Source organism: Solanum dulcamara, chromosome 4 (assembly GCF_947179165.1).
Source record: "Solanum dulcamara chromosome 4, daSolDulc1.2, whole genome shotgun sequence".
NCBI classification, from domain to species: Eukaryota; Viridiplantae; Streptophyta; class Magnoliopsida; order Solanales; family Solanaceae; genus Solanum; species Solanum dulcamara.
This window is the reverse complement of record NC_077240.1, coordinates 23,896,662-23,916,870: the sequence shown is the minus strand read 5'-3', so window position 1 is coordinate 23,916,870 and position 20,209 is coordinate 23,896,662. Positions and strand designations below refer to the sequence as shown.

Below are 20,209 nucleotides of genomic sequence, written 5' to 3'. Positions count from 1 at the left end.
TCACTCATGATAAAATAAATTCACATGTCAAATTTCAGCTAAAACGGATCATTATTCGACCCCCAAATCAAGATTTTATGTGAAGAACTCTAGTGTCAATTTTTTTTATTTTAGTTTTATTTCTCCACCAATATATCCTAAAAATATGTTCATAATCGCATAAAAATTTAATGGAAAGGATGAGAATAATTACCTTGACGCTTTGGAATGAAAATTCCTATTTTTCTCTTCTCTTTTATTTTTCTTTTTCCCTTTCTTTTCTTTCTTCCTCCGTATTTTTTTTCTTGTTTATGCGGGTTTTTTTTCTTGTTTGCCGCCGCTGCACATTTGATGGCTTAATTCCATCATATTATATATATATATATATATATATATATATAATTTTTTTTTATTATTATTTATTCCCTTCTTTTTCTTTTCTAAATTAATCATGTACTAAAAATGACAAACCCTACTAACCTAATTTATTAAATATAAGAAAAGTGGTATAAGTATTAAATAAATTAACATTTTAGCCCACTAATTAAATGAATTCCCTAAAATTATTCCTCAACTAATTAACTAAAGTTATCGAATAGTCCAAAATTTTCAACTTAAATTTACGAAAAGGGTCTTTTATTAAAGGAGGATGACTCATTCTCAAAATTACCTAACGGGTCATTACATCCAATCCGACCATATACAATCTACTCAACATTCAACTCAACAATTAGCTCAAGGGACTCAACTCAGTAAATATGCAAATTAAATTATACGACGTTTTACAATTAAACTCAAAGGACTCAACTCAATAAATATGTAACAACTCACTCAAGTGTCCTAAGTCTAATAAGAAATAGTTTAGACATGACTAACTCATAAGCATATAGCAACTCACTCAACTCAACTGACTCAGAGCACTATCAAGACCTAAATGGGAGTTTCTCTTATCCAACAACCATCACTTATGAGCCAGTGAAAGTACAACAAACCGACGTTGTTGCCACACTCGTTCATACTTTTCCAGGGTATGAACGAATCAACAACTCATGGATCTAATCCAACCAAGTCCTATAATGTCAGGACAAAACTCTCGGGTAGTGATCTCAGGCGCATTTATAAGCCCATGCACTATGTTTGGCCACTGTTGTGTGGCATTTTGAGAAGTAATTGAATCCAAAAGACATGTTTTGGATGAATATCAAGCAAGTGTGAAATAAGGTATGAGTTCCAACATATGCAGGGATTTTGCAAAGCAAAAGGCAGGAAAAATGGTCCTGGCGCTATAGTAGCGCGATGCACCGCTGCAGCACCAAAACCTGCATATACTTTAGTGGCGCGACGCGCCAGGATGCAAACTACTGCGGCATGTTTTGGGCGCGATAGTGGCGCGATGCCCCACTGCAGCGCCAAGCGAAATTCTTCAGAAATTCTCTAGGCGCGATAGTGGCGCGATGCGCCACTACAGCGCCATCAACTTTCCAATTGTTTATTATTCTGCTCTTCAATAATTGAAAGGAGAGAGAACACTTTAAATAGTGGGGTGTGCTAGGGCAAGAGCAGAGACGTTTTTGGAGGCAGAAAGAGAAGAGAAGAAAGATGAAAGAAGAAGAGAAGCACAAAAACATCTTAGGTTCTTTTCTTACCTTATTGTGTTCTAATGTATTTGGAATTGATTCCTTGTTGTTGTTATTTACATATGAGTAGCTAAACACCCAAATTCCGGGGCTATAGCTACGAAACATGATTTAATAGCATTTAAACTTGGTGGAAGATGGGTTGTTGATTCTAATTACTCTTCCATTCTTGTGATTATGATTTTGATGCTTGGCCAGCATTAAGATATATATGTTGTTTATCTTGAATTCGGAAGAGGACATGTAGATAGAACAAAGAAGGGAAAGAATGTGTTCATACTAACATATGTTAGCATGATTAGTAGATAGGATGCTTGTGACACATATCTATTTACCACATTTGGTTATGATAAAGGATGATAATTAAAGGCGTTTTTATTGTTTCATACCTATCACCGCTCAAAGATGTAGTTAGGTTGGCAATAAAGATAGGCAATTATAGGTCGGAAAACCATAATTGGATTATTAACCCTTTTTATCAGTAATTAAATAACCCATTGGAAACTAAGATTGAATGATAGTAAACATGATTTCACCTTATGCTATAGCCCTGGAATCTCTTAAAGCCCGATTAATATATATAATTATTGCGTTGTCTTCACTTCGAGAAAGTGTTTATATTTTCGAAAATTAGTAACAAACAATCTCAAAAGGCATAACTATAATTAGTGGAGGCATTTAAAAGAAACTGTTTGCCTTATCAAGGTCCCTGTGGGTTCGATATCTGGCTTGAAAGAGCCACTTTACTACTTGAGAGACTACGTATACTTGCTTGTGCAATTGTCGCAACAACAAGTTTTTGGCGCCGTTGTCGGGGACCTTAGAAATTAGGCAAATTGACTTTCTATGTTGATTATGCTAAGCTTTAACAACTTGGTCTTAGCTGTGAATTTTTGCAGGTAACTTAAACATTACACTGGACAGAGACAAAGAGCTTGTAGATCCGTTATCCGAGCCTGAACGATTCTTTCAACGGAAGAGGCGAACAGCAGCTTCGCAAAACTTAATACATAAACTAAATCTGGCGGAAAATCACGATTTAGAAGGCGAGGTCTTGCTAGAGGAGCTCCCTGCAGCCATGGCAGCCAGGATCGTACGTGATATGGCAGTCCCACTCACTGCAAATGTCACCTCCATCATTCAGAAACCGCCAGCTGGAGGGAGATTTGAATTAAAACAGAACATGGTGCAATTGTTGGACTCTAATGGACAGTTCACGGGATTGCCTCATGAAGACCCTCAAGTTCACATCCAAATTTTTTTGGAGATCAGCGACACTTACACGCCAATTGGGGTATCTCCTGATTATGTGAGACTAACATTGTTTCCTTTTTCTTTGATAGGAGAAGCCAAGAGGTGGTTGAAGTCGGAACCACCAAATTCAATCACTTCGTGGAATGATTTAGCCTGCAAGTTTCTTATAAGGTTTTTCCCTTCGGGGAAGACCGCTAAGTTGAGGGCTGAAATTTTGAGCTTCAAGCAAAAGTTAGGAGAAAATTTGTACCAATCTTGGGATAGATTTAAATCATTACTCATTAGTTGCCCTCATCATTATTAGGCTAACGAAGTTTTGGTCCATACCTTCATACAAGGGTTGGAGCTTAACACCAAAATTCTTCTTGATTCAGCTGCAGGTGGGCAAGCCCTGGAGAAAATATATGATGAGTTATACACATTGTTAAATCGCATATCTAAAGGAAATCCGGAGTGGAATGGAGGAAATGCTCGATCTGTCACCCAAAAACAAGCAGGCATGTTAGAGGTTGATGCAGTAACTGCATTGACAACACAAATTGCAGCAATGCAAAATATGATGACAATATATTTCAACACACTAGCAAAAGGACAGCAGCAGGCTTCAGTGAGCATGGTTCAACAACAACATATGTGGTGCGAAGTATGTGGAAGCAGTGAGCATGTGGCCGAACATTGTGGAGCAAATCCAGAATCAATAAATTTTGTAGGTAATGCACCTAAGGGTGTTGGTAACCAAAACTATGGAAATACTTACAACCCAAATTGGAGAAACCATCCTAATTTCTCATGGGGTGGAAATCAACAAAATCATCATCACGGGCCAACTCAATACAGACCGCAAGGAAGTGGACACCAATACAATAATCCTAGTCAAGGATACAATGCTCAAAGTCAAAATGATCAAGCATCAACAAAATCGGGAAGCATGAGTGTTGAGGACATGTTGAAACAAATCATGACAGACCAAGCCAAGCTAGCTTCCGATGTTCGACAAAATCAACTGGCTACCCAAAATTTAGAGAAACAGCTTGGGAAATTAGCAAGTGCACATAGTTCTCGCCAACAAGGGGGCTTACCAGGTAACACTGACCCCAATCCCAAACAGGTGAATGTCGTGACTACTCGTAGTGGTCGCCCACTCACTGAATTGGTTCCCAAAGTAAAATTGGCAGAGGAAAAAGGCAAAGAGCAAGTCGGGCAAGAAGGTGAACCTAGCGGGTCAAAAGAAATAGAGGAACCAAAGACAAAACCTCCTCCTCTATTTCCTTAAAAATTTAAAAAGAAGAAAGAAGAGGAGTGTTTTGCAAAGTTTATAGATTTGTTGAAACAGGTGCAAATTAATTTGCCTTTGATTAATGTTTTACAGGGAATCCCAAAGTATGCTAAATTCATCAAGGACATCGTGGACAATAAAAGCAAGTTGGCTGAATTTGCAACTGTGGCACTTACTGAGGAGTGTAGTTCAAGAATCTTGAACAAAAGCAAGCTTCCAGCCAAACTAAAAGATCCAGGCAGTTTCACAATGCAGGTAACCATCGGTAAATATAGTAATGCAAGAGGTCTCTGTGATCTGGGTGCTAGTATCAACTTAATGCCTAGATCCATGCTTAAGAAATTAGGCCTAGGGGAACTTAAAGCAACAACTATTTTGCTATAGTTGGCTGATCGTTCTGTAGCTAGACCTGATAGTATCATTGAAGATGTTTTGGTACAAGTAGGATCCCTTATCTTCCCTGTTAATTTTGTCGTTTTAGATTTTGAGTCGGACCCCGATGTTCCTTTCATCTTAGGACGCCCGTTCTTAGCAACAGGCGGGGCACTAATTGATGTGGCTGCAGGTAGATTGACTATGAGAGCACATGATAAAGTGGAAGTGTTCGATGTATATCATGCACTGAAATTGCCTTCAATTTATGAGGAGCTGTCTGCTGTAACCATCATTGACGAGGAAATATCAGCTCAATGTACTACCTCAAATGACCCATTGGCGAAAGTCGTAATGGGTCAAGATATTGCAGAGGACATGGAAGCTAAAGAGCTAGCAAGTGTACTCGATATGCCAAATATTAACATGTGGAAGAAGAATGTAGAACCCTTAAACAGAGAATTGGGTACTTCACCCAAGCCTTCTCTCGAGGAAACCCCTAAATTGGAGTTAAAAAAACTGCCAGCACATCTCAGGTATGTTTTTCTTGGAATAAATAACACTTTACCTATAATCCTTTCATTTGCTTTGTCTGAGGCACAAGTCCTAGCAGCAGTAGAGGTACTAAAGAGGCACAAAAAGGCCATTGGGTGGCAAATGGCTGATCTTCATGGCATCAGCCCCGCTTTATGCATGCACAAATTTTTTATGGAAGACGGACATAAGGCTAGTGCACAACCACAACGCCGGTTGAACCCTATCATGAAAGAGGTTGTGAAGAAAGAGATAATTAAATGGCTAGATGCAGGCATAATATACCCAATTTCTGACAGCAAGTGGGTAAGCCCAGTTCAGTGTGTACCAAAGAAAGGGGGAATGACTGTGATAACCAATGAAAAAACGAGTTAATACCTACAAGAACAGTGACTGGGTGGCGCATATGCATGGACTACAGAAAGTTGAATGATGCAATAAGAAAAGATCACTATCCTGTGCCGTTCATTGACCAAATGCTTGATAGGTTAGCAGGCCAAGAATACTACTGTTTCTTAGATGGATATTCAGGTTACAATCAAATCACCATTGCACCAGAGGATCAAGAAAAGACAACATTCACATGCCCTTACGAAACTTACGCATTCAAGCGTATGCCGTTTGGCCTTTGCAATGCTCCTGCCACATTTCAGAGGTGTATGATTGCAATATTTCATGATATGGTGGAAGACTTTGTAGAGGTTTTCATGGATGACTTTTCAGTTTTCGGAGAGTCTTTTGATCTTTGCTTGAAAAATCTAGAGAAAGTACTTGCAAGGTGTGAAGAAACAAACCTTGTCTTAAACTGGGAGAAATGTCATTTCTTGGTAAAAGAGGGTATTGTGTTGGGACATAAAGTGTCAAAAGATGGGTTGGAAGTGGACAAAGCAAAAATTGAAGTGATTGAGAAACTTCCGCCACCAATCTCAGTAAAAGGAGTTTGAAGTTTTTTAGGTCATGCCGGATTCTACCGGTGTTTCATCAAATATTTTTCCAAGATAGCCAAACCAATGTGTGGGTTGCTCGAAAAAGAGGTAAAATTTGTTTTTGATGATGAATGTTTGCAGGCATTTGAACTCTTGAAGAAAAAGCTGATTGAAGCCCCCATCCTACTAGCTCCTAACTGGGAGTTACCTTTTGTGCTGATGTGTGACGCAAGCGATACAGTCGTGGGTGCAGTTCTGGGACAAATGAAGGAGAAAATTTTTCATTCCATTTATTATGCAAGCAAAATTCTTGATTCTGCTCAGGCAAATTACACGGTCACGGAGAAAGAAATGCTGGCGTTGGTCTATGCATTTGATAAATTCCGCTCTTACTTGGTAGGTACAAAAGTGATTGTTTTTACTGACCATGCAGCTCTTAGGTACCTATTCAACAAGAAGGATTCCAAGCCAAGGCTCATCAGATGGATTCTGTTGTTACAAGAATTCGATATTGAAATCAAAGATAGGAGGGGATGCGAAAATCAAATAGCAGACCATCTATCAAGATTAGAGGGTTCACCCCATGTGGCTGAGCAGGAGCCGATAAAAGAGGAATTTCTGGATGAGCAACTGCTGGAAATAGAGGTACAAGATCTCCCATGGTACGCAGATATCGTGAACTACCTTGTTAGTGGAGTGTTCCCTCCTGATGCTACCTCACAACAAAAGAAGAAGCTTATGCATGATGTTTGCCTCTATATATGGGACGAGCCTTATTTATTCAAGCGAGGTGTTGATCGAATGGTGAGGAGATGTGTGCCAGAAGCAGAGGTACACCAAGTATTGGTTGCATGCCACTCATCACCATATGACGGCCATCATGGAGGAGAGCGCACTGCACATAAGGTACTTCAATCGGGTTTCTTTTGGCCTACGTTGTTTAAGGATGCTGCAGGTTATGTGAAGAACTGTGACCAATGTCAAAGAACGGGCACCATATCACGAAGACATGAAATGCCTTTGAACAACATTCTAGAGGTTGAAATCTTCGATGTATGGGGAATGGACTTCATGGGTCCTTTTCCTCCCTCATGTGGAAATCAATATATATTAGTGGCAGTGGATTACGTGTCCAAATGGGTTGAAGCCGTGGCCCTTCCTACAAATGATTCGAAAATGGTGAGCAAGTTTGTGAAAAAGCACATCTTCACTCGATTTGGCACTCCCAGGGCAATTATCAGTGATGGAGGGTCACACTTCATAAATCAAACAGTAAAGAATCTCTTGGCTAAGTATGGGGTGAGGCATAAAGTTGCTACATCATATCATCTTCAAACTAGTGAGCAAGTGGAGGTATCCAACAGAGAGGTAAAACAGATATTACAAAAGACTGTAAATGCGCAAAGGAAAGATTGGTCAGAAAAATTAGATGAAGCTCTTTGGGCATACCGAACAGCATACAAAACACCCATTGGAACCTCCCCATACCAAATGGTATTCGGTAAGGCGTGTCACCTACCAGTGGAGTTAGAACATCAAGCGTACTGGGCAATCAAGAAGCTTAATTTGAATCCAGAGCTAGCAGGACGGAAGAGGTTAAATCAATTGCACGAGATGGAAGAGTTTAGGCTCCATGCTTATGAAAATTCTAAGCTCTACAAGGAGAAAACAAAGCGATGGCATGACAAGCACATCACCACCCGCACTTTCGAACCTGGGCAAAAGGTACTCCTCTTCAATTCTAGACTCAAGCTCTTCCCTGGAAAATTGCGATCCAAATGGAGTGGACCTTTTGAGGTGGTGCGTACAACGTCACATGGAGCTGTGGAATTGTGGAATACAATGAAAACGTCTACATTCTTGGTAAATGGACAAAGAGTAAAAAATTACTTTGGTGAAGATGTTAACCGGGAAGAGGAAGCCATCAAACTGGAAAATGAGTGAGGAAACAGCTGGGTCGTGCCACGACGGAAAATAAGGTGCTGCACGGGAGGCAACCCGTGATGTGTATCGTAACTTAGGACTTATAGCTTCTAATTTTATTTTTCTTTAAAAAATAGAGTTTGATGTTGCGATTATATGTATATATATATATATATTTTTTTTTTTTTTCATCGAGCCACGACCAAAAATAAGGCGCTAGGTGGGAGGCAACCCACCCAGTTGTTTATATAATTGTGAAAATTTCATGTGCAGAACAACAAGTAGCAGTGTAGAACAAATGGGAGTTTGGAGAAGCATTGGCTCTTGGCGCTACACTGGCGCGATGCGCCACTACAGCGCCAAAACCTTCACAGATTCTAGTGGCGCGACGCGCCAGGAGGCAAACTACTAAGGCATGTTTTGGGCGCGATAGTGGCGCGATGCGCCACTGCAGCGCCAAGTGAAAGTCTTCACAAATACTCTGGGCGCGATAGTGGCGCGATGCGCCACTACATCGCCACAAGCAGGGTCGGGCCAAAAGCCTAAATATCAGGTTTAAAACAGACCAAAACCCCCAAAACCCTCCATTCCCTCAATTGCCTCCATTATCTCCTCCATTATCCGACCCTAAAACTCCCAAAACCCTTCCCTCTTCAACTTCCCCTATAATTTCTAAAACTCCCAAAACTTTCCCCCTTCCACTTCCACTCTAATCTCTACTATAAATCACCTTCCTTCACACACATATTATACCAAAGAACATTCACCTCACCAAATCATCCCTAAATTTCCTTTCTCTCCTCTTTGAACTTTTCCAAACAACCACATTACCAAGCATCTGATTTTAATTATCCTTCTCCTTTTTAATGGCATCCAAAGGAAAACAAGTGGCCCAAGGAGTTGGCAACAAGAGGTCCCGAAAAACTAGGACTTCTTCAACCACTGGACAAACAAGCTCAGGGATACCACCGCGTCGATTTGGTAGATAAGCAATGGAGCAGTATGGGTTAGATTGGTTTGACTCCCAGAAAGAAGCTAAATACATAGGAGATGAATATGTGAATGAAGGAAAGCTACAGACGGATTTCTCCCGAGTTCATGAGATGGTCTACAATCTGGGTCTTCAATTTATTTTTGAAGACCAAAGTGAGTGTAATTTAACTCTTGTCCGTGAATTTTATGCAAATTGGAACACTGATCAGTCAAGTACCAATAAGGTAGAGGTTCGGGGTAAAGTTATCCGTTTTTCAACTAGAAGTTTGAATAAGTTTTTGGGGACACCACATTGTGATTTTAATGAATTTATAGATATGAAAGAACAGCCACCATATAGAGATATTCGTCATACTCTTTGTGGTACTAACTCCATTGCCCGATGGGAGAAGGCAAAAGACACCGGTAGGCACAGTACGCTGCATTATTCACATTTGAATAGGGAAGCCAAGGTGTGGTTGAAAATCGTGTGCAGTGTCTTATTGCCATGTAAGCATGTGTCAAAAGTGACTAGAGAAAGGGTTGTCCTAGTTTACCGGTTGATGAAGGGGTTGCAGGTAAATACCGGGTCGGTGATCCGCCGCAATATGCTGAAATTCAGAAACAATAAAAGGTGGCGTTTCTGTTATAGAAGCATAATAACCCGAATGTTGAGGGCTCAAGGAGTTGATGAAGAAAGTCACGATCTAAGTGCACCAAGGGTGCCGTATTTGATTTGTAAGGTGGTTGACATTACCAAAACAAGAAGTCATGATGCAGCACAGGGACAAATGTTATTGCCTGTAGAACGACAAGCTCGCGACGAAAGTTGGATGGGTCGCATGTTTGGAATGGCAGAATTACAATTGCGTACTGGTGGACGTCCGGCAACGGCCGAAGAGATGACAGAATTGGCAGAGCGCTATCCTCTGACGGATAGTGCTATGCATATGTGCAGGGTAGGGCAGGATTTTCAAGAGCCTCTGGATGATGATGAACCCACCATGGAAGAGGTGGGAGAAGACGAGGAAGATAAAGAACCAGAGGATACGGCTACCACTGCTCTTATGGTGGTAGATAACACAACCACCATAATTAGAGGAGATGATGACTGAGCTATGCAGGAAGTTCTTTCTTTCACTCTTAAAACTATGCATTGTTATAGAGCACTAAAGACGGTGCTTTGTTTAGGTGTGGGGTGAGAGTGTGAGAATTGATTGTATCTTTGTAGAAACTTTACTTTAGTGCATTCTAGTGCATTTTTCATTTTGGGTTTCTTGGTAGTTTTTTTCAGTTCTTTAGCCAAGGATAGTCCCTTTTGAACCGTATATAAAAAAAAAAGTCTGATTAGGTTATGCATGTGAGGGAAGAGATGTTATGAAATAAAATGACTAGTTTAAGACACTTAAATTCTTGTATTTGACTCAGGTTATGCATGCTTTCATATGATTGTGTAGTTGGCATTCAATAGTTATCATCCTTAAATTGTACATGTGCTATGTGGGAGTGGGGATTGTATGTATTCAGTGCAGATATATCGAGAGCTAGAACTTGCCCGGGGTGCATGCGAAACAAAATAAAGATTAGTTAGGTTAGGAAAGAAACTAGGCATTTCTTAAATAGCCTTGAGTATTTTCCCTTGCTTTATACTAAACCCAAGCTTTCAATACTCTCTTATTCCGAGCCTCATTTTCATGTAAAAAAAATAGTGAAAAGGGTGATGTATTGAAGTGTTTAAGAAAGGTACCAAATACTGATTCTTACCGTCCCACCAGTTTAAATTACAACTTATGAAGATCTATGCAATCCTAAAACTATTGCATTCTTGTATTGATAGAGCAAAACACGGAGGGCAAGCCTATGGAAATCCTTGTGTAGCACATGAAATCATTTGAGTGAGTGAGATGCGCATGTTGAATTGTAAGGATTTGATAATCTATAGAATGTCCAATTAAATTATGCATATGAGTTTGCTGTATTATAGAGTCAATTCTTGAGTTTAAGAGGTGTTGAACTAATTAAGATGATTGAACATGTGTAGCCAGGTGCTTAAGGTATATCTGAGACAGATTGCCTTATGTTCATGCTAGGATCAACGTCTACGCTCAATTCAGGTGTTTGTTCGAGGACGAACAAAAGTCTAAGTGGGGGGGTGGTGATCTCAGGCGCATTTATAAGCCCATGCACTATGTTTGGCCATTGTTGTGTGGCATTCTGAGAAGTAATTGAAGCCAAAAGACGTGTTTTGAATGAATATCAAGCAAGTGTGAAATAAGGTATGAGTTCCAACATATGCAGGGATTTTGCAAATCAAAAGGCAGGAAAAATGGTCCTGGCGCTATAGTAGCGCGATGCGCCGTTGCAGCGCCAAAACCTACATATACTTTAGTGACGCGACGCGCCAGGATGCAAACTACTGCGGCATGTTTTGGGCGCGATAGTGGCGCGATGCCCCACTGCAGCGCCAAGCGAAATTCTTTAGAAATTCTCTAGGCGCGATAGTGGCGCGATGCGCCACTACAGCGCCATCAACTTTCCAATTGTTTATTATTCTGCTCTTCAATAATTGAAAGGAGAGAGAACACTTTAAATAGTGGGGTGTGCTAGGGAAAGAGCAGAGACGTTTTTGGAGGCAGAAAGAGAAGAGAAGAAAGATGAAAGAAGAAGAGAAGCACAAAAACATCTTAGATTCTTTTCTTACCTTATTGTGTTCTAATGTATTTGGAATTGATTCCTTGTTGTTGTTATTTACATATGAGTAGCTAAACACCCAAATTCCGGGGCTATAGCTACGAAACATGATTTAATAGCATTTAAACTTGGTGGAAGATGGGTTGTTGATTCTAATTACTCTTCCATTCTTGTGATTATGATTTTGATGCTTGGCCAGCATTAAGATATATATGTTGTTTATCTTGAATTCGGAAGAGTACAGATAGATAGAACAAAGAAGGGAAGGAATGTGTTCATACTAACATATGTTAGCATGATTAGTAGATAGGATGCTTGTGACACATATCTATTTACCACATTTGGTTATGATAAAGGATGATAGTTAAAGGCGTTTTTATTGTTTCATACCTATCACCGCTCAAAGATGTAGTTAGGTTGGCAATGAAGATAGGCAATTATAGGTCAGAAAACCATAATTGGATTATTAACCCTTTTTATCAGTAATTAAATAACCCATTGGAAACTAAGATTGACTAATAGTAAACATGATTTCACCTTATGCTATAGCCCTGGAATCTCTTAAAGCCCGATTAATATACATAATTATTGCGTTGTCTTCACTTCGAGAAAGTGTTTATATTTCCGAAAATTAGTAACAAACAATCTCAAAAGGCATAACTATATTTAGTGGAGGCATTTGAAAGAAACTGTTTGCCTTATCAAGGTCCCTGTGGGTTCGATACCTGGCTTGAAAGAGCCGCTTTACTACTTGAGAGACTACGTATACTTGCGTGTGCAATTGTAGCAACAACAGGAAGCATCCGACTTTAACGGTTCAATCCCCCCTACGTTTGGAAACACAGGTATTGGGTTCGAGTATGGACTATACTCTTGCCCAATTTGGTGATCGATACTCCTCCCATAACTCCATGCTCATAAAATTCCTCCAATCATCTCAAACAATCCCTGATGGCTAGTTTCATGTGGAACATTGCCACCTCATCAACTCTGTTCTCATTTCAACTCGATTAACTCATAATGGCAAGTCTCATTTAGGACCTTGTCCACTCGTCAATTCCATCCTCAAATCAACTCAATCAAGCCTCATTGGACCTTCTTTCAAATCGACTCATCTCAAATCATCAAACTCTTTTCTTTAAAAATTTATACAATCTCAACTCAATGAATCCAGAAAATATTATGTACATTAAAATATAATTTCAACTCCTCAACTCAAACTCAAAATAGATACTTTAATGTAAAAATACTCAACTCATTTAAAGGTTCTTCATACTCAACTCATACTTAAACTCCTTTCTAAATCAAAGATGAAACTAATAATTCCTTAGACTCAAAATAGCATGTAAATGGTTTATGCAAAAAGGTTCATAAATAATTTATTTAAAACTCCTCTTCAAAAGATCATTTGTTTTTCCAAAATATTCATAAGACTCCAATCAACTCAATTTATGCAATTCACATATCACATAATCACTATTCACATCATCACTCACACCATCATCAAAACATCGTCATTCACGTCACCATCAAATATTATCATCACATCATTGTCAACTATTATCATCACATCATTATTAAATATCTACTCCGTAAATCTTCATTTTAGTCCTATGTTCAAATTATAGAAACAAAGGAACATTCTTAACTAACCAATTCATTCTTTTCATTCCAATCAATACATATATACACATAATTATCCATCTCAACCTCAAGACATTTATGACAAGAAATCTCATCTTGGGTTCATGTGAATGAAATATGAACCCATACTCTCAACAAAACTCAACTCAAGAATATCGTCAATACCTATAAATCTATATACAAAGATACATTTGTAGTTAATAATATGAAAAATAACTATTTAGTAACTCAAGTCATTAAAATCATCAATCAACTATTTGTATCTAAAAATATTCCATAGTTTAGGGAAAACTTTTAAGAAAACCTTTCTAGAAGGTGCAACTCTTTCACAACTCCTAACCAACACATCTATGGGCATATGGAAGAACTCAATCCATATTTTGGGTTAGCCTTACATACCTTGTTTGAAGACTGTGAAGGAACTTGATGTTAGGTCTTCAATGGAAGGCTTGAATTCTTGAAGCTCTTGAAGGCACCCTTTGTTGGAGATGGATTTGGGGAAGAAGAAGAAGAAGAGAGGGAAAATTTCTAGGGCTTTTTAGAGAGAGAGAGGCTGCAATAATATGATCCCAAAATGGTCTAGGGTGATACATATATAATTTGGGTAAGTTCCCAAATTACCCCTCCTCAAAAGTTCTGAAAATAGGCTAAAAATGCACCTGGCGCGATAGTGGCGCATTGCGCCCTTGCAACACCAGGCTGATTACGCCTAAAACCTGCACACCTCGTAGTGGCGCGCTGCGCCAAGGACCAAACTACTGAGGCACATTCTTGGCGCAATAGTGGCGCGTCGCGCCCTTACAGCGCCAAGGCCAATATTTTCTGGGTTCTGGAAATTGGCTTGAAAAACCCTACACACCTTTTAGTGGCGCGCCGCGCCAGAACCCAAACTACTGAGGCATGTTTCTGGCGCGATAGTGGCGCATCGCGCCACTGCGGCGCCAAGCCCAGTTTTCCAGCAATTGCAACCCAGGCCTGAAAATCTCTATTGTGCTAGTTCATCTTAAAATCGTCATATCTTTTGACTCCGAACTCCAAAAATTACATTCTTTGTGGCGTTGGAAAGAAGACTCGACGACCATTAATTTAATAGGTCGTGAGCTACCCAGATCGTCATATATCAAAAGAAGGGTCGTTAGAAGTCAACCCCTCATGCAAACTCCTCCTCAAACTTAGTCACGACGAACCTTTTGGCTTGATTTGGTCCTAGGGGTCCTTCATGACCCACATCACCTCTAACACTCTTTAATTACTTAGGAACTCATCCTAACTCATGTGAAAAATTTCAAGTCCTCCGGTCCGAGTCTACACTCACGTGAAGAAATGTTCTAATCTTAGCGAAAAAAAAATCCGGGGTGTCACAATTTTTATGTATAAATAATTTTAAAGTAGTATATCTATAATCGGGTCGGTTTGGATTCGGTTTGACTTTTTTTAGTTAAAACCAAATCAACCCTATAATGGTCGGGTTTTTTTTCCGGTTTGGTTTGATTTGTTAATTTGGTGCGGTTTATCGGTTTTCCCTGTACAACCCTATATATTACTATATAATGTCATTAAAAATATAATTCTTTTATTTTCTGAAAGTTATTTGCAGCGCCCTAGCTGATCACCAGTATCTTATGAAAGCTTTGGAATAATACTTACTCCTAATATATCAAGTGGTAATCTAGGTAACTATAACCTTTCCTTGCAATATAACGAATGTTTGCCATGCACCTTGTTTAATCTGAGAGTGGAATTGACATGCGCATATAATTTCTTAAATAAATCAACTTCTTAATTTAAGTGATGCTCATGTGTTAAGAGTCCGTTAAAAGTATCATTCATCTTGAGCCAAATTGGAACCCCTCAGGGGACATTAATTGAATTTACCAAGAATTATTTCCTGCACCTGAAAATTTACCTGTTTTGCATAAGTCATTACCTCTTCTTTGTAGTATATCTTGAGTAAGATATTTGTTTCAGGAAGCAATTCATCCGAAAACATAGATTTGCACGAATGAAAAAGTTCATTTTTCTTGTCTGCGATGATATCACACAAGGTATCACATATTATATAAATGTAAGTATGCTAGGATAGTGCCGAGCTGAATTGAACCTTGGTTTAGTTTTACCGAGAATGGTCAAAATTGTACCTAATTTATTTAGCATGTTTTATTTTTACTCTCTTTAAAAAGCATAATACATAAGCTTGCTTTTTAACTTCACTTCAACTGACAACTCTGCTGTCCAACGTTGATTGTGCAGACACTTAAATTAATTATTTTTGAATACTTCCATTAATTATTTATCAAATGTTCTTATTAATTAATTATTATTTGGTAATGCAAGGGAGTAGGGACCAAACTAGCAGTTCCCTATACTAAGAAGTTAACTCAGTAAAAACTTTGTGGAATCGACAGAAGAATAAGCCAAAAGAAGAAGAAAGCTTCACTTGTACCATTTTGAAAATTTTCAAGATTTTTACTAGAACTCCGTGACATTATCCGGAGTTTCAACTGTGTAAGTTCAAAGTTTACACTCCAATATAAATATTTTTTTACTAGACTCTAGGACACTATCCTTGCCTGGAGTTCCAATTATTGTATATGTTCGAGCTCTAGGATACAATTCTGGAGTTTCATTAGTAAAAGTTGAAAAACATTTATATATATAGACTATTATTATGTTAGATTAGTATTAGTTAGTGACCCGGACTTAGTGATGAACTGTTGCACACCAGTAAGGGCTTGGCGGGAAGAAGAATGTACCATAAGAGAAGCAAGAAGGTCCACCTCTTTCAAATATACAATATGAAATCCAGAAAGACATAATACATAAATGTGCCCTTTAACTTAACCTCAATTGACATCTATGACCTCCAACTTTGATTGTGCACAAGTAGACACTTAAACTTGTATAAAAGTGAACAAATAGACACATGAGTCCTATGTGGCGTTCTACATGGCAATTTGTGTCTTGCGTGGAGTCCTACGTATATTATGGAACCTAGGACGCATATATCTATTTCAATTTTATACAAATTTAAGTACGTACTTGTGTATACCCAAAGTTGGAGTGCATAAATGCCAGTCAAGTTAAAAGACAAATTTATATATTAATATAGTTGGACTCTCATGTCGAACTGAGTGAATCATTTCCTTTCCAATATTTTCAATCCAAGTCGAAATAGGAAAAGCCAGAAGCATCACTAGGCTCAATCATATCGCCCTTTGAACGTCAGCAGGATCCGATATTCATTAATTCTTTACTCAAATAGGAAGATGACAGTGTCAATGGTCCACAACAAGTCTCTGTTGATCCAAGGGATTCTAGTGGCAAATGTGATATTCTCTATTGGAATGCTTCCAGTGATGGTGTTTTCACCAAGAAGTCTGCTTACGGAATCTAAATAGACAGACACTCTAATTATCAAGAGAGTTTGGTACACCAGTATATGAAGGACAGCAGTATAATTTAAATGGAATACCTGGGATGTATATTATTTATGAAAATCACAAAAGCATAGGGATTAGACCTTACCCCATGTATACATCCCAGGATTTACATTCTAGATTATTATTTTTTTTTAAAAGGAGAAGAAGTCAACTGCTCCATTCTAATAGTTATTACGTAATGTATAGATTGACTTGGTTACACATGACATACAACAAATGACATGTATACCAATAAACATGACCAATTAAAATATTCGTGAGAGAATCTTTTGGGCAGATGCTTCCATTTCTCGCCCTAGAAAATTACACCTAACTAAACTTGAAATTGTGTTTATGGCAATTTTAGCATCTTCCCATCTATTTCCACTAGCAAATTTCTTATAAAAGTAGCTATCAAATGTCATCCTTTGCACATATTCATCTCCACACAACTCCACCAATGCTTCCCTTGCTGCATTGCTACCATAAAACACTTTTTCCAACAAATTCAAGAACTTGAAAGTAGTAAAATACTTTTCATCCCACTTTCTTAAATATTCCCTCTTCAAATCATCTTCATTGATCATGTTTTCTCCACCTTCTTCTGAGGTCTTCACAATTGCTTCCCCCCACATTCTTCCACTTTTTGCTGCAAAATATATTCCTTTGCCGGACCTACGGCTTGACCTTCGGGGAAGAAGTCCGTGGGACCCCTCCTTCGAGTTTGTTACGTATCCGGCTGCATCCCCTTCTAGGGCGGACCTGTCCACGAACCCGAATTGGGCGTGAATGTTGTGGTATTGGATGAACCTCCACTTTAATTACTTTTTCATCGTTAATCCTTCCTTTAACTCCTGCTTTGATACCATGTTGAAGTAATTTGATATTGGAGTTTGAGCATGTCGTCCCCGTTCCCACTGTCACGTGGTCGCATTTGGGAAATACCCACGCGTAAAAATCGGGTGACACGTCATTCTCTATGTACATCTCAGCCAAATTTTTGTAATACCCCATTTTGTCCTCGGGCAGTTTTATCCTCTCTTGGTAAGCAATGGAAGAAACGTAATTTCCAGCTTTGATTGATTTAGCCACACGGCTATTGGCTCTGTTGGCGCCGATGACGACATCGACTGCGAGCTGACGCTGGCAATTATCAATAGTGTAGTTAATGATGTACGGCTCGCCTGAGGATGTGGGGACCACGAGGTTGGTGACAAGGGCTTTGAGAAGAGTGGCGCCGCTAGATTTGGTGCGCTTCCGGAGGAATGAATCTAGCACTTCTCGCCGGAGAATGGAGACGAATTCGTGGGGTTTAAGGGTTTTGCTGAGATCGGCGACGATGTTTGATGGAGAAATGATTCGCATCTGAGTGACACGACGATCAATGAGGAGAGAAGGTATTGAGAACTCACTGAGCATACATAGTGGAATAGCGCCGCCGCATGGCTTAGCTGTAGCTGGGCTGCGTTCAAAGAGGAAAGTTTCGATTCCGCCGGTCGCAAGAGCTTCTGCGGCTGAGGACCCAGCTGCCCCCCCGCCGATAACAGCTGCTCGAAGTTTAGAGTAGATTATTTCTTTTTTTTGTTTGTTTGAAAAGATGGGATTGCTTGTTGTGGATTTTGAGTTGATCAAGTGGGAGGCATTGAAGAGGCTGAAGAAGGGATAATTGGGTGGCCATTTCTAATTAAAAAAGGATTTTTAGGAATATTTAATGGTTAGAACTTTGGTTGTAATAGGATAATTTATATATATATATATAACCAAAAGCTAAGGTAAAGATGCTAATATACTGCAAATTTTGCATGAGGTCTATTCACTAGTATGTTCTACTGAATAGGTTTATATGATCTACTTACAGTGATAAAATTGCTTCCATGTATCTCTACATAGTTATAATTGGTTCACTGGAAACCTTAACCCTATATTAGCCCTGTCAAATAGACCTTATGCAAAATTTTCAATCCATATTATTTAAATATATCTATTTTCTATTTATTTATCTATATTATATTAAAAGCATTAAGATTATTATAGAATGTTGATTGAAATTTTTGTCCTTCATTAAAAGATTTTATAATTATAATAGATAAAACTGTCAAATACTATTTTTATTAATTTAGTAATGAATTTAACTAATATACACATCAATGACGCAAACATTTTTTACACATGTTAGAATGCTTTGAGCATATTACAGCTAGAGTTGTCAATATGGGGCGGCCCAACACATCTGGGCTAGCCCATGCAGGCTTTGAAATTTTACGGATCAGATCGAACTGACCTAGATAGCTTTAAAGATTTATTTTTCTTTTTCACTCTTTAAAACCCGGATTTTTGTGATGAAGAATCAGAAACAACAGAAAAGAATGTTGGCTCGACGTTTAACTGATCAATCATCCACACCCAATGGTACTATTGCCGATATTCAAAACCTTTAAGCATTTGTTAATATCATAATACAACTTTTCCAAAACTTTATACATGGAAATTCATATGCAATATGACTACAATCCTTTCAGACATTTTACATTGGCATAACAGATCTTGTTTATGGTTATTTCTACTTATCCTTAGCAAATACAATATTTCTTTCAAGACGATAAAGACGACAATAATAAAAACTAGCATCCTAATCTTTCATAAAATCCATAACTCTTTCAATTGGAGCAGATTGTTTTTTTGCCCGATAGCATGGAATCAGGTCTAGCTATTGTGCCTTATCGTTTCTGAAGGATGAAGACAATCAATCCCACAGAATATGGAGATTTGGGGAAAGTCACATGCTTGGGCGCATATATTTTTGTTTCAACTGCTAATTTTTTTAACAAAAGTCAGCAGAAGGATGTTTATCGCAAAGTTTGGGATAGTTAAAGGATGTTTTTTGCTCACAGTTATAACATAAGGATCAAGGTGCGGAGCTACTAGGAGTGAGGGGTTCACCTGAACCCCATTAATCGAAAAATTACATCGTATAAAGGAGGTTAAATTTGAATGTTATGAATATATATAGTTTAAAGAACCCCCTTAATTAGAAAAAAAGTAGCTCAGCGATTAAGGGGGTTCATTTGATACTCGAAGTTGCTGGTTCAATTCTTGCTTAACCCTTTTTTGTAGCTTTTAAAATTTTCTTACTCGCTTTTCTATTTAATTAATTAATATGCATTTGAGATTTGAATATATTATTGAGCTTGAGCCTTATGAGCAATTGGAGCTGAATAGATATAAAGGAAAATTACTTAATTGAGTGCTTTTAAAAAAATAATTACTGATTTTAGCGATATTTTTTTATTTATTACAATTTATAGCAATACATAGTAATATTATGATAACTCTACACTTGTATTAAAAATGAATTATGCATACAATATAAATGTATTATAAGTGTTTTAAAATATATATTATATTTGTGTAGTAAGAAATTGACATAATGTATTATAAATCTATTAAAATATGTGATAAATGTATTATTTATCTATAAAACTTGTATTATATATGTTTTATAAATAGTTTTCTGCAATATGTATTAAAACTGTATTATAAATGTATTATAAGTGTTCAGTGAAACATTTTTTTTATTGCTAT

The 20,209-nt window shown here is 38.2% G+C and overlaps 2 pseudogenes; one reads left to right on the top strand and one right to left on the bottom strand.

The window, feature by feature from the left end:
* The first annotated feature begins 1,216 nt into the window (after nt 1-1,216).
* LOC129884124 (uncharacterized) lies at nt 1,217-7,922 on the top strand (annotated as a pseudogene).
* Nucleotides 7,923-16,893: 8,971 nt separating this feature from the next.
* On the bottom strand, nt 16,894-18,503 carry LOC129884123 (geranylgeranyl diphosphate reductase, chloroplastic-like; annotated as a pseudogene).
* Between the last annotated feature and the right edge of the window lie 1,706 nt (nt 18,504-20,209).